Consider the following 16,482-nt stretch of genomic DNA (forward strand, 5'->3'; position numbering starts at 1 on the left):
GGCTGTTAAAAAAAATGTCAGTATAGTGGACACTTGTGTGAGAGTGAGGGCAGTGAAGTGAGAGGAACAAGAGAGATTTCTGAAATGGTGTTAATATTCTGTTGCTTGACCTGGTTACTAGTTGTATGGGTGTGTTTATTTGAAAACTCATGGAGCTGTATACTTAGGATCTGCACACTTTTCTGTATGCATGTTATACCTTAATTTTTTAAAAGTGTATTAAAAAAAAGAGATACTATCCAATAAAAAAAAAAAAGAAAGCAGACAGAGATGGGACGCATCATGATTAATTTCAATGGAGATTGCAAAAGTCCTCCTTTTTTTCCTCCTAACTGATATATTTTCCAACAGAAAATATTTCTGCATATTTCTCCTCTTCCTTCTTTACAGTTGTCATGTTTAAAACCTAATTCTGAATTCTTAAAAAATTCAGTGGGCCAATTCCCTCAAATTACTTTTTTTGTTTGTTTGTTTTAAGAGAATTGCTTCCTCTGTTGGATGTTGGATGTGAAAATCAGCCAAATCTCTGCGCACAGAGGTGTGATGCGGGTTCTCTGGTGCCTGGGTAGCTCCTGTAATAGCGCCTTTGTACTTTGAGCTCAGCCACCTGGCTCATGAGCAGGTGAGAGAAGTTTTTGAGACTCAAGGTAGCATTGAAAGCTTCATACCTTATAAAATTCAATTACTACTTAAAGTGGATGGTAGTGTTAATATAGTCGTTCCTCTATAAAGGTATAAAAACATCCCTTAATTGGAATTGAATGCAGACTCCAAAAAATGCATCTTGATTAGAGGGGGAAAATAGCAAATGAGACTACTTTCCTTAGTTTCTTTAGTCTGATATATGTTTATAACTATATCTATAGCTGCACACATATTTATGCACACAAACATATTTATATCTATTGTTTATGTGGATCAGAGAAGGGATGTTTCTAATGTTGTTACAATCAGCTGCTTTCAGGCAATTTCTAATCAGAGGAAACGTGCTAATGCAGCTCCAGGTTTTATATTTTGTGCTGCTGTGAACGTTAGGGACTCTGACCCCAAATTTGAACATGGCTTGAACTCTCTGGAACTGAGAGATACTGCACCATGTAACAAAAGTCCCACATTCCCTTTTGGGGAAGGGTGGTACACTGAACCACTGATGTGTTGATTTCCCAAGGCAATTCTCCCCTCTTTTCGTCCGAGTTGGTTGCTGTCTCTTAGAGACAGAAGGGTGGCTTGAGAGTTGGGGGCTGGGTTGCTGGCCAGATGGCTTTTCTTCCCAGTGATATCATCTAATTTTAGGCTGCTGGAGCTCAAAATGAGGCTACAGATTCAAACTCAGGAAGCAGGTATCAGAGAATCTGCTTTTCACACTGTGAAACGCAGCTCAGAGTGGCACTGAGAGGGATTTCTCAGGGACAAGGAAGGTTCAGAAAGACACAAAAGGTACAAACGCCCAAGCAGAGGAGATTTGGCGCTCAGCAGAACTGAGCTGGGGAAGCCCTCGTCAGCCCAGCAACCCTGGCTGCACTTGAGGAAATGTCGACATTCCTGCCCACATCCCACAGGGCCAGGGAATCAGAGTCAGCTAGTCAGTAACAAATATTTTTTTGAGCACCCATATTACTAGGTACACATCAAAAAAGAGAGAGAGAGAGAGAGAGAGAGAGAGAGAATAAGAGAACTGGCAGTGGAAAGGAAGAAGTTTGTTTAATCTCAGTGACGTTGTTAAGTTTAAGTACTAAAGACCCTAAATTGGGAACCACATTGGGTGATTCTGATGAACAGAACAAGAGCATCAATGACATTTTTGGGAAAACATTTTTGTTAAGAAATGGTGTTCTCATTTACTGTGAGGTGGGAAGTCACCTGTAATTTGTCACTAGTCTTTTTTTTTTTTAATTGGGGTATATTTACTTTACAATATTGTGTTAGTTTCTGCTGTACAGTGAAGTGATGTCACTAGTCTTAAAAGTGGGTGTTTGTGGATTTTCTGTCTCCTGCAGCTCTTAGGGTCCTTTCTCCCTCCTTCCTTTCCTTCCCACAGAGTCATAATACAACCTGGGACACTGGTGGCCTTCCCGGCCCCCCTCCACTCTTGTTTTTCCCCCCAACATTTATTATTCTTCAAAATAGTATGTGTTAAAGGAAATAAAAAGGAAAAAATAGGGCTTCCCTGGTGGCGCAGTGGTTGAGAGTCTGCCTGCCAATGCAGGGGACACGGGTTCAAGCCCTGGTCTGGGAAGATCCCACGTGCCACGGAGCAGCTGGGCCCGTGAGCTACAAATACTGAGCTCTGCGCGTCTGGAGCCTGTGCTCCGCAGCAAGAGAGGCCGCGACAGTGAGAGGCCTGTGCGTCTGGAGCCTGTGCTCCGCAGCAAGAGAGGCTGCGACAGTGGGAGGCCCGCGCACCGCGATGAAGGGTGGCCCCCGCTTGCCACAACTAGAGAAAGCCCTCGCACAGAAACGAAGACCCAACACAGCCAAAAATAAATAAATGAATAAATAAATTTATAAAAAAAAAAAAAAAAGGAAAAAATAACCTTCTACCATCTTCAGTTTTCCATTTTTCTTTCTCTGTAAAGCACATTAAAATTTTTATCTTTACTGAGTCTTTGGTCTCCGAATAAAATAAGTTCATTAGAGAAAATTTAGAAGTTATAAACAACAAGCAGAAAATACTGTTTACCTGTAATCCCACCATCATGATTTCTGTAATGAAATGGCCGGGGACCCTGGTGGCCTGGTTATGACCTCATGCTGATCCTGTTCCTAAGACTTCCCACAGATTCAGTCAGAGTCAAATGAAGTGTCTCCACACGGGAGAACAAGCTGTTTATCTCTCATGGAAGGAGGATCTCACTTCCCCATTGGAGGACACACTAGTTGAAGTCAAGGACTGGTGTCTTTTTGTTTCATTCCTGGACCCGCCCTCCGCCACATCTTTGTATTGTCCTGTTAACCGGGATCCATGGAACTCAGATAGATACATTGGCAATGAGGTCTCAAACCTATCTTCATCTTACACATCCAAAGCTGAACCTCTGACTTTTCTTCCCAAGCGTGTTCTTCTGTTGTTTCCTATCTCATTGCATGGAACCACCACCCATCCAGTTCCACAAGCCCAGAATTTAGCAGTAATTCCTGACACCTTCCTCTCCCTCACCCTTGGCCCCATGACAATCCAGGACCATGAGTTGTTAACTTTACTCCTGCAGTATCTCTCACCTCTATCCTCTTCTCTCCATGTCCACCATTACTCTGGTCATCATCTCTTGCCTAGACCACTGTAGTATAAGGCCTTGTAATTGGTCTGCCCATATCCACCTCAGCTAAACTCCAATTCACCCTCCACCTTGTAGCCAGAATGATCTTTCTAAATGCAAATCTCCAAGCATATTGTCATTGTCTTGTATATTTCCCTTTTGTGGTTGACCAGGGGTAAAGATGAAATTCCGTATCGTGGCCTTTGAGGTCCTCCATGGTTTGCCTTATCTCATACCATGTCCCCCATTCTCTTTGTTGCAATTTTTTCTCCCAGTATGTACATTTGTACATTATCTTTTAACTTTGCTATGATGTCTCTTTTATAACAAGTTTTACTTTTGGGTTAAATTTAAATTTTGGTTAAATTAGTTAGTCTTATACTTAATGCCTTCTGGAGATTGTACAAATATTCTCATATATTTTTTTTTCCCAAAGTTTTGACTTTTACCCTTGAGATATTATTCTATCTTTTGTTCTATGTGTGGTGTGAGGTAAGGGTGGCCTCATGCTTTTCCAAATGGCGTTTATTGATTATTTTATCTCCCATCTTTAACCCGCTCACTCTCTACAGAATATCATAAACCAAGTTCCTATATTGCTGGATTTCTGTCATAATTTTGTTCCACGGATCTCTTTGTCTTTTTCTGCTGACACAAAAAGACACACGTTACTATAATTTTGTAATACATTTCAATTTCTCATAGAACTGGTTCTGTCAAATTGTTATTATTTTCAAAATTTTCTTCATTATTTGTGTGTTTTTCTTCACTATGATTTCAGATTTATATAGACTTTTATAGAATTTCAAATAACTACATTCTATAATTAGTTTTGGTGGTGATGTTTTTTACTGGGATTGAATTGAATTCATAGATTAAGTTGGGGGATAAATTATCATCTTTACAATAATTCTTCCTATCCAAGAATATGCAGTATTCTTCTGCTTCTTTAGTAAAGTGTTGTAATTTTCATGTAAGTCTTGTGTGCTTCTAGTTTAGTGTTAATTCTAAGCATTTACATTTTTGTTGCTTTTGAGGAGGCAATCTCTTTTTCTTATATTTTCTGTTTAATTATTGCATGTGTATGGATTGGATATAGAATTTTTTGTTTACTCATCATGTGTGTGATATATTCCTGAACTCTCTCACTACTTTAGTAGCTTCTGAGTGGCTTATTTTGAACTTAAGAGCAACAACCATATCCTATGAAAATAATGACTCTTGCCTTTTCCTTTCTGATATTAATACCCTTGAATATCTTCTTTCTTGTTTTATTCGATTGTATTGGAGGTTGGAGAGAGTGGTAACTGGACCCCTATTAAGAAGCATGTGCACTCATTTGATGGGAGATAATGAATGGCTGAACTTTGTCGCAATCAATGGAAGCTGCCAAATGACCATCAGAGCTTGGAAGCCGATCCAGTGGGGACAGCGGCTTTGGGAGGGGAGAGAGGAGTGTGAGAAGGTGAACGTGAGGAGAGTGGTGCCGGAATATAAATTCAAGTGTTGGGAAGAGAACTTCATTTGGATGTTGGGAGGGGAAAGAAGGAGTTCAATTTTAGGTGAAGTTGATGGTCCCAGGGGATATTCAAGTGGCGAGTCCTCAGACTTCTGGGTAATTGCAGATTAGGACAAATCCTTACTTTATTTATTTATTTTTTAAAAATTTATTTATTTTTGGCTGCATTGGGTTTTCATTGCTGTGAGCGGGCTTTCTCTAATTGAGGCGAGCGGGGGCTACTCTTCGTTGCAGTGCGCAGGCTTATTGAGGTGCTTCTCTTGTTGTGGAGCACGGGCTCTAGGCATGTGGCTTCAGTAGTTGCAGCATGCGGGCTCAGTAGTTGTGGCTTGCAGGCTCTGGAGCACAGGCTCAGTAGTTGTGGCGCACGGGCTTAGGTGTTCCACAGCATGTGGGATCTTCCCGGACCAGGGCTTGAACCTGTGTCCCCTGCATTGGCAGGCAGATTCTTAACCACTGCGCCACCAGAGAAGTACCCAAATCCTTACTTTAGATAGACAGCTGCTCCCTTTGAAACCAAAGGTATTTTCAGCCCTCTTATACCAAGTCTGGGTTTGTATTGAACAAATACAATGCGTCCAGTGAAGTAGTACCGGGGAGCTGTGCAGGTAATGATTTTGCTGCCGGGAAGGGAGAGCTCTGAGCTCTTTTGGAGCTGGGGTCGTGAGCATATGGTAGACGTGCCTGTCAGCCAAATCCCAACCATGGCAGCCTATGTCCGCCCATGGGGTCATTCCAGAATTTAGAGTCTGCATGTGAGCTGGTCAGCGAGGGAGATGATAAAGTTTGCAACACTCAAATTTGTATTCTTTACTTCCAAACATCCACAATGTTATAAAACCACGTTTTCAAAAAGCTAGATTATTTTTTTCAAGTCTAAGAAAGGGTGATGGGTGGTGATGGCGGAACAGGGGAAAGGAAGGAGAGATTAACTGAGTCACCTGAGCCTTTGGAAATGGGACAGACTTGAATTTTGTAGAAAACTGGTCCTGTCCCCTCTGACACCCGCTAATGATTTGTCTCCATGGCTGTGTTTAGACCTCAGGCTGTCATCGCCTCTGAAGTGGTTCCTGCAGATCAAAGAGGGAGGCTGTGTAGAACAGTGTCACCGCCTGCTCTCGTCTGCACATAGGTCCTCAGCGCCAGCTTCCAGGGTACCTGGCTGGGGTTCTGCACATCATTAACCAGATTAATGAGGACAGATGGGTTTTTGTATAATCAGCCTTACTCCGCTGACAGTCTGATTTGGTCGCCAGGTGGAATACCTCCGTAATGGATTCTTACAAATACAGCAACCAATTCTGACTTAGGGGGGAAAAAAAAATAACAGCTTTGGGTGTTAAAGTGGGAAATAAGAAGATCCTGCATTATCATGCATGAGGTTTGCCCTGAGGGTGGGTGGGCATTCAGGATGAGGAGGCTAGTGTCAGCTACCTTAATAACAGTTAACAAAGGGAAAAAATGCGGAGCCTAAGTCTTCCCTTTACTTACCTTCTCCCCATCCTTTTGCTGCTCTCAGCATCCCAGGCTGTACCTGTGGTTAAAAATGCAGACACTCCAGGCTACTTCTGGGGTTCATTCATAAAGAAAATGGGAGATAGTCCAATTAAAAAGAATGAAATAATGCCATTTGCAGCAACATGGACGAACCTAGAGATTGTCATACTGAGTGAAGTAAGTCAGACAGAGAAAGAGAAATATCGTATGATATCACTTATAAGTGAAATCTAAAAAGAAATGATACAAATGAAATTGCTTACAAAACAGAAACAGACTCACAGACTTAGAGAACGAACTTATGGTTACCAGGGGGGATGGGTGGTGGGGGACAGATAGGGAGTTTGGGATTGACATGTACACACTGCTGTATTTAAAATGGATGACCCACAAGGACCTACTGTATAGCACAGGGAACTCTGCTCGATATTATGTAACAACCTAAATGGGAAAAGAATTTGAAAGAGAATAGATACAGGTATACGTATAACTGAATCACTTGGCTGTACACCTGACACTAACACAACATTTTTAATCAACTATACCCCAATATAAAATAAAAAGTTAAAAAGAAAAAGACACTGGGAGATAGTCAAGGATTGGGCATGTGAGGGGTTTACCTTCTATCTGCTGAGATTAGGAGGATAGATGCAGGACTGGGTTGGGAAGAGATGAAGACAAGAGATGCAGTGAGAGGAGGTAGGTGGGGGAAGGTGCTGGCTCTAATGATGGTGGGCTGTGGGCATGTCTGGCCAGGGTCATGTGAACCAAGCAGAGTCACCTGTCAATTCAATCTGTCAGTTCTGACAATTCACCCACTGTCGGTGCTTTTCTGGTAAGAAATCAGGCTAGGGATGGCAAGAGAAGCTACCGTATTTACCAGAGTAGGTGATAACAGCATTCACCTCATCAACACCTTTTCTGGTTGCTTGTGTGTCATCTCTTCTTAGCTGTTTCCTTTCTCTATAAATTTGCTTCATTCAAAATAAAAGATGGCTTTTTCCTCTCACAAATTCCTTCTCCTCAGTGCATTTATCAAACTTCCAACGCACTTATTTTTCTACCCAGCAATCTGAATGTGCTAATATAAAAAGATCTTTGAAATGGATTTTTAAGTGAAAAACGAACTGTGAAGTATAGCAGGATGAGCCCCTTTCTGTAATTTTTTAAAAGCTTGCATGTTTGAATGTTCCCAACAGCATTATTCATAATAGCCCCCAATGGAAATAATGCAAGTGTTCATCAACTGATGAGTGGGTGAATAAAAGTGTGGTATATCCATACAGGGGAATATTATTCAGAAATAAAATTATTATTCAGAAATAAAAAGAAATGAAGAACTGATACATTCTATAACATGGATGAGTCATGAAAACATTATGCTCAGTGAATTAAGCCAGACACAAAAGGCCATTTATTGTATGATTCCATGTATATGAAATGTCCAGAATAGGCAAATCTATAGAGCAAGAATGTAGATTAGAGGTTGCCAGGGCACGGGGAGAGGGGGAAATGGAGCGTGATGGGGTTTCTTTTTGGGGTGATGAAAATGTTCTAAAATTGATTGCAATATAGGTTGCACAACTCTGAATTCAAATTAAATGGGTGAATTGTATGGTTTGTAAATTATATCTCAATAAAACTGATAAATATGTGTGTAAGTGTTAGTACATAAATAATTTTTTTCCTGATAAGACATACAAGCAATTGTAAACACCGGTGACCCTTGGCAAAAAAGAGAGGCTGAGGAAGACTTGTACTTTTCATTTGCTACCTTCTAAGGTGTTAAAGTTTTTAAGCCATTTACTTTTATTACTTTTATTTATAAATAAAAAATTAAAAATATCTTAGTGCTATACATAATAATTTTTAAAACTTATTTTTTTTCCAAAATGTTAGTTTGTTCTTCTTCATTAGATTGTAATGTCTTTAAGGACAGGACTGTGCATGCACTTCGTATAGTGTCCTCAGGGGCAAAAAGGGTATCAGGTGGGCACTTAGTAAATGTACACTGCCTCTCTGTTTCCTTGAGCCAGAGATTTTATTAAAAATTAAAGAAGATGCTACCAACAGGAAAACGTTGAGATTTTTCATTATTGCCCAGAGCTTATGTTTACTGATTATGAACTTCGTCCCAGGCATTGTATAAAAACGTGCTTCACATGTATCATCTGATATAATAGCATATCTGGCGTATAGTAAATATAATAAGTGCTCACCAGTGTGGCCTCTTATGAACAAGAATCGGGAAGTTGATGGCCCCAAGGTTGGCCCAGCAGCTCAAAGTTCCCCTCAAGGACTCGAGTCCTTTCTGTCTTTCCATTCAGCCATCTTCAGCGAGTCATTGGTGGATGGCCTCATGATTGCAAAGTGGCTGCTGCAGCTCCAGCAGTATATCTTCATAAGACATCAAGCCGAGCAGGAAAGCAGTGGAAAAAAGGACAGGGAAAAAAGAATTCCCCTTGAGAAATTCTTGTCATTAATTAGGGATGAACATCTTTCCTAGAAGGCCGCAGCAGACTTCCCCTTTATAGAATTGTGTCATGTGCCCATCCCCCCAGCAGTTTCTGGCAAAGGAGAATGTAACTGACTTTGACCAATTATGATCCATATCTTGGGGTTGGGCACAAAACCAGTATTCTTTTGTAGGGGTTCAGGGGGACAACGATCACTCTCTACCTCAAATTATATAAAGTAGGGTAGTGTTATTACCCCCATTTTCCAGATGAGAAAGATGTAGTAAGAGGGTAAGTAATTTTTCCAAGGTCACACGCACACACCGTTATAAGCAGCCAGGATTCCACAGGCCGACTAACGAACTCTAGCTGTCAGCTCTTCAATACTACGTTGCAGTACCTTCCTGGAAAACTTATCCAGTCAAGACCCCATATAGTCTTAGACTATAAAATCCTAAAAGCATAAAATATAAATATTTAAAATATAATTATGTAAAATATAGAACATTTGAACTGGAAAGGACATTTAAGATCCAGTAGTTCTCAGAGTGTAGCACAGACCAGCAGTAGTATCAGCATCCCCTGGAAACTAGAAATACAGATTCTCAGGCCCCAACCCAGACCTTCTGCATTAGGAACTCTGTGGGTGGGCCCCAGACAGCCATGCTGACATGTGAGAACCACTGACTAGTTCAAGCCCTTCATTTTAGAGACTTGATCCAGGTCATTCAGCTTGTAAGTGGCAGAGATGGAATTGGAGGTAGATAGGGCAGTGAGGTCACCTGGATTCTGTGATAAACATTTAAATGATAGATTCTTCCCCAGCATGCACCTGGAGAGAGATTTTGCATTTTTGAACAGCATCAGATGCACACACCTCGTTAAAAATTTAATAAGAATAAAACCCCCCACTACAAGGTGCAAGCATTGTGTTATGCTCTTAACAATAGTTCAGCAGATCCTCAAGCAACCCAGCCAGGTAGGGGTTAGTACCTCTGTTTTACAGATGAGGGAATGGACGCGCAGAGAGGCTAAACAAATTCTCATGGTCCTCTAATTAGTAAGCCGGGGAACCAGGATTCAAATGCATCTCGTCCAAATGCAGGTCTGTGTGAGGCCACACAGGCGAGCAGGCCGAATGTGATCCTGAGCCTTGGCCTTGCCCTCCACATGGGAAAGGGGCCACCGGCCGGTGGTCCTGTCCTTGGCAGGGCTTCCCACTTGAGACTGGCTGAGAACGAGGACACCGCTGGTCGTGGTGGTTTCCCGAGACTGTGCAAGATGCAGGAAGCTGCGGCTGCCAGCAGGCTGCCGCGCCAGGTTCACCTGTCCCTCCCTGGGATGCAGTGGCTATTCTGGCCACCCCAGGAAGCCTCCCACTGGGTCTGTCTTCTAGAACTTTGCCGAGGTTCCATAGGCCAAGAGGAAGCTGACCTTGGCTTGGTGGCCTGGGTGACAATGGGGGAGGGGAGAGGATGAGCCATCAGGACCATGAGATTGCTGTCAGCATATGGCCAGCTGTTGCCCATCAGCTGGAAAGCTAGCCGGAGCATCCCTCAGGGCTGGTCCCTGGAGCATTGGCGTGCAGTGGCTGAGCCAGGTCCTGGTAGGAGCCAGAGAGAAATCAATACAGGCTGGCTGGTGCCGGCAGGGCCCTCACACCTGGTGCCTGTGATTACTGGCTGAAGGGACTTGTCATAGAAGATGGGCGGCAACAGCTGGAAGGGGCTTGTTGACCATATGGCCCAGGGGTTTTCAAACTCTTTAACAAGGTGGAGACCTTTCTTCAAGTGACATTGCAGGCAGTAAAAACCGGTATAGAGAAACTAAAAGGCGGGACTCACTCAAAGCCTGAGGAGCCCCTCGGAGTCCCCGGTCCTCTGGGGAAGCAATTCAAGCTTCTTACAGCCGTGCCCTTGAAAGAGGACAAAATCTAACCTCTTTTGAGATTGGTTAAAGAGTCTTGGGAGAGGGCTTCCCTGGTGGCTCAGTGGTTGAGAGTCCGCCTGCCGATGCAGGGGACACAGGTTCGTGCCCCGGTCCGGGAAGATCCCACATGCCGCAGAGCGGCTGGGCCCGTGAGCCATGGCCGCGGAGCCTGTGCTCCGCAATGGGAGAGGCCGCAGTGGTGAGAGGCCCGTGTACTGAAAGAAAAAAAAAAAGAGTCTTGGGAGAAAGCTGACAGATGGGTGATACCACACAGGCACCGGGTCCCCTTGTCCCCTTCTGAGGAAGGTGTCAAAGGGATAGAGAGTTTGTTCCTGCCCCTGGCGTGGGGGGTAGAGCTTAGCTTAAGGTGGTGCCACCGGCCAGGCAGGAAGGGGGGACAGTGGAGACCCACAGCTCCTGGGGACCACCGTCCCCCAGGAATGATCTTCAGCTGTGCCCCATGGAGAAGAGCCGGGCTGTACTCGAGTCTAGACTTCACCCAACACCATCAGTCTCTAGGGCTTATCAGGCTTCATGGGTTCCTGGCCTTTAGCCAGAGTTTGGGCTTTATGTGGACCCCAGACTTACCGCAGGCCCTGGCTGTCTCTCACTTAAGATGGTGTGCCTCCCCTGTTATTTTCATCCTCAGAGTTTATCCGTATCCGGGTTTCGCCCAGCCCACTGACTTCTATTCGATGCTGTGGACTTTATATAGCTGAGGATTTGTTTGTTTATTTTCAGAGTTAAGACTTTATCCTGCTCCTGCTCGGTCGACCTAAGCTCAGAGAGTGGAAACCGTCCACCTCTTTTCACTTTCACCAGGCGTCTGTTAGCACGCTGCTTGGCTGGGTTCTCTGAGGCTGTACTGCGGTCAATCCTGTGTGTAGGTCAGACTTAGCATAATACGTCCTCATTTAACTATTTAAATTACCCTAGCACGTGCTTTAATTATGGATTTTATCAACAGCACATCTATTTCTGCATTTCCCAAGTTGCCTCGGATGAACTAGTAGTGTAACCGAAAGTGGGGTCCGGCTGCTCGCCACTAAAAAGCCAATAAAGAGGCAAGGTTGGTGGAAAGGAAAGTTTGCTTTATTTTGGTTGCTGGCAACCGGGGCAGGAGCTGCGGGTGGAGGGAGGACTTCTTCTGTCCAAAGGCTGACTCCCCCCACTGACAATCAGTGGGCAAGAGCTTTTATAGACGGAGGGAGAAATATATACATGCAGAAACAGCACAGTCGCCTCTGACAGTGATCTTGAAATTGGTCGTCGGTGGTCTGATCAGTGTCATCTTGATTGTTTTAGGTACACTTAATCTTCAGTTCCAGGGCTGGTTTGTTCCCATTTCCTTGAGACCAGTTCTCTGCATTGTGGCAGCTTATGTCATGACCACTGTCGGGTCATCATGTAGTAACTTCTTCCACCTGGTGGCTGTTTCAATATCTATAAGACAACACTCAGGATATGGCTCAGAATATTATCTATAGCCCTTGAGAAGGAACTAAAGGTCCTTGACTTTGCTTACTGACTAAACTATGACTGTTTTGTGTTTGCTTTTCTTTTGTTTCTGCATTTTCTCACTTCTCTGATTAAACTGATTCTTTGGCTGAAGTTTTTCCGCAGACAGAAGGCAGGCGGAGGACATGGGGGCCATAGACCATAGGGTCCTCCTCCATTTCAGTAGAGTGTTGACGCTCTAAGCATGGGCTCTGGAATCAGACAGCCTTGACTTTTGGGTAAACTCATTTCTGCTGTGTGACTTTGGGCAAGTGACTTCACCTCTCTGAGTGTCACCTTCATCATATGTAAACATAATAGGGATAATGCACACAGGACGCGCAGTGCCGCACATAGTAAGCATGCCATCAACTTTGGCTATCGATGTTAGTGTAAGCCTCACAACGAATAGGCTGTGGAAAAGCAGGGTTAAGGGCTGGAGCTGGGCAGGTGATGAAGGGAAAAGTTAAAAGTTGGCTAACATAGAAAAAGCAAACATGAAATGGCAAATTTTTTTTCTCAGAAGAAATTATAGCTACAAAGTTACATGAACCTTCACGGCTGGCACTTAGGAGGCAAATCTAATAAGGACAGTGGTAGGGAGATCCAGCGAAATCTGCTCCATGTGCCCCGAAGGAGCTCAGACATGCGGGGCTCGGGGCTGGGGGGACAGCAGCACCTCACTTAGCAGGGCTGCCTTTTGAAGATGCCGCCTCTGCCCTGCCAGCAGGGGTTCCATGAACTGTTCCCAGCATCCGGCCCCCTCAGCTGAGCCAGGCCTTTCTTTACTTTCCTTTATGCACTTGTGCCACAGAAATGCCAGCTCTCAGAGCTCGGAGCTGGAGATGGCCAGAGGGCCTTGGGAGTGAGGGGAGGGCGTGGGGTCAGCGGGTATGTCAGTGTCTGTACAGGAAACCTGGGGTCCTGCTCTAGTTTGAGAATGGGTTATATCTGGATGTAGGTTACATGAGGCTTCATCTCCTGACTTTGATGTAAAAAGCCATGAAGAACTTGTGCGAGGTAGCGTGTGTGTGTGTGTGTGTGTGTGTGTGTGTGTGTGAAAGAGAGAGAAACAATCACTAAAACTTAATGGGTCCTCACCAATTCTATTCTCCTCCAATCCCCCAAATCTTAAAAACACACCTCTTTTTTAAAAAAAAATTTTAGCCACGCCCTGGGGCATGCGGGAGTTCCCCGACCAGGGATGAGCCTATGCACCTTGCATTGGAAGGTGGAGTCTTAACCACTGGACTGCCGGGGAAGTCCCCAAAACACACCTCTTTAGTGGGAACCCCTCACAGCCAAACCCTGACTCTGCCCGCCCCGTCTCCATGACACCCCAGGAGCTGTCTAAAGATGCTGACCATAATAAGAGGACTGGTGATGGCAGTCACAGCGAACCCTTCGTGAGTTCGTATTCTAACCAGGCGGTGTCCACGCGTGCTCTTGTTCCATCTTCACAGCGACCCTGAGAGGCAGGTAATCATCCCCATTTTACAGATGGGGCAGCTGAGGCACAGAGAGCTGAGCTGACTCGCCCAAGGTCACCCAGCGACCTTGTGATGGTGCTGAAAGCCCGTTTGTCCAAGGGGCCCTGCAGAGCCATGCCCTACCTCCATCTGGAGCTGTACCCCCAGTGTCTGCTTCCTTCTCAAGATTGAGCAATGACACTGTGCTTGATGTCATAAATCAAACGTGGGGACCAAGTTCCCGATTTCACCCTGACATTCCACAGGCACCTCCCTCCTTCCTCTTTCTTTGTCCCCTCACCTTGCTGGGCTTCTTCTTTTTTCTTCCATCATCCATGTTCGACTCCTTGCTCTTAAATGGGGCCCTTCCGAGACCCCCCAGCTCACTTTGTGTGTTAGACGTTTGGATTGAGGGCCAGTTATTTTACAAAGCCCCGACTGGAAAGATATGCAGCCCTGTCTCCTCCCTTTTGGTGCCCAGGTCACACGTTTCTTTTATTTTTATAATGAGCCTGTTATAAGTATAATTGCCTGTTACAAGAGAAAGAATGCCAACTGCAATTTGCTGAAACCGAGCAAAATCATCCAATGACGATCTGCTAATTTCTTCCAAGCTATTGTTTATTTACTTGCCTGCTTTTCTCTTGATGATGGTGCAGGGGTTGAGATGGGAAGAGGAGGGGCAGTTTTTTCATTCCAATGTAGCTACCATTTCTGTGATGTTTTTCTTCCAGAGAGGCCTTAAAAATTCCTACAGAACATTATGTTTAACTTTCCATCTCTCAGGTGTGCAAAAACTAGATCCCTCTTTTAGGAATTTGCACCAAGCGTGGGGTCAGGGTAGGGACAAGCCCATCCCAGAAGGAGCTGACCACAGACAAGGGGCAGAGGTGGGCGGGGCTTAGGGTCTGATTCCCCATCAGGCGAGAGCAAGCCCAGTGCCCGGGGCCCCTGATCATTTTAGGAGCCGTCGAAATACCTTTATTTCTTTTAAAATGAGAAGTCAGAAGAAAGATGATGAATATAATCAAAGCTAGATTAAATTTGTCTTTATACCAATGCAGCTGTAAAATAAAATTTTTAATATCATTTTTTGGAGGAAGGGGCCCAGGAAGTCAAAAGTGCCCAGGGCCCACGGAGGTGATAATACCACCCGTGTTTTATCACTGCCGAAGGCCGCAGGCTCGCTCCCCTCTCCCTCTTTTCCTCCTGCCTGGCCCTCTCTCTCTACCTCCCTCTTTATTTCTCTCTTTCTTCTAATAAATCCTTGTTTAACACCCAAACAGGAGGTGCTAACCTCTCTAAGGAGATGGAGAAGCACAGGGCTGACCATGGCAGGGACCCCGTGCTGTTCCTGTATTGCGTTAGGTGTGTTTCCCATACTGGTACTGAATTACCTGGTTGGTGCTACTACACTGATTTAAAAAAAAAAAAAAATCACCAAATGATAGAAGAGAAAGGGAATGCCAAAATCAAGGGTCATAGTTTCCGAACCATTTTTCAGCTGTAGAACATAAAAAAAAAAAATGACATGAAAGCATTTACGAAGTATGAGAGAGAGATGCCGAGACACACACAGACACACACACACAGGGAGACACACACACTCAGGAAGACACACACACAGAGCCAGCCAAGCAGGAGCTGCCCAAGTGGAGAGGTGACACCCCTCACCCCATCCCCGCCCTCAGGGGTCTCTGCAGGTGACCCTGATCAGCATAATTTAGCCTGGCTGGGCTCTCCTCATCTGGGGGAGAAAGTCTGCAGAAAGGTGGCATCTTATTAGTGGCAGAGCCTATCTTGCTCCCCAGGGTGCCCTGCCAACATTCATTTTCCTGGACCACACTTCAGAGATCTTTAATTTGGTTTGGCCCTAAGGATCCATTGACGAGCCTTCAGGAACCACAGGTTAATGCACAGTAAGATGAATCTGGGCGCAGGGTAAAGGCTAGATGTCCAGAATTACACTCTGGTAAAATCCTCATCACCACACGATGAATCAGGCCTTTATTAAGGTAGACACACAAGCATCCACACCCGGGCCCTTCCACATATTTTGCTTCTTCTTTAAAGGAGACACTCCAAGGAAACACCTGGCCCTGCCCTCTGCCTCACCACCCCCAACTTCCTCACCTCCTTTCTCTCCCACAACCCCCCACTTCCCTCAAGGTCCTCCAGATCTGACAGGGCTCTCTGTCTTCCCTTCAGTCCTCATGAAGCCCAGGCTGGCTCATCCTCAGCGTGAACTCCTGAGCCAATAACGCTTTTAAAGCCCTTGAAGAATGTTTTCAATTATAATTCACAGGGCTTGGGCTTTGCTCTTTCGAGTCTGAGTGAGCAAAAGCTGCTGGCAAGCTGCAAGCCAAGCAGGACCAGAGAGAGGGTCGCAGCGGAGGGAGGGATACGGGTTCTTTCGATACATGTGATCGTGAAAACATGCGTCATTATAAAAACCGCATTACATACGTGCAAGCAAAAAGACAAAAGATGTAAAATTGTACCACACATTGCAGTGTGTGCACTGTGTCTTAGAATATCATATATTTGTGGGTATAGGCTCATTTACATACACACACACCCTTATATTATAAATTCTGGGTTTTTAGAAGTGGGATATATTTAAATACATTTTTGTCACCCGATTTTCACCTTTCCTGTCTCCCCACCTTTTACCGTTTTTAAATAACTTTTTTGTTATTAAATCTTCTGTAGCATTTTGTTTCATTTCTTGCATACTATTTCTTGCACTGAATAAATGGTAACGCATTTAACAGCCTCACTTTGTAAATCGTATAGTTTATGTCCAGTTGCTTTGCTGTCATAAAGGTGCAGAACAATTTACAGAGACAATTTGGCGT

Source organism: Phocoena phocoena, chromosome 2 (assembly GCF_963924675.1).
Source record: "Phocoena phocoena chromosome 2, mPhoPho1.1, whole genome shotgun sequence".
Classification (NCBI taxonomy): domain Eukaryota; kingdom Metazoa; phylum Chordata; class Mammalia; order Artiodactyla; family Phocoenidae; genus Phocoena; species Phocoena phocoena.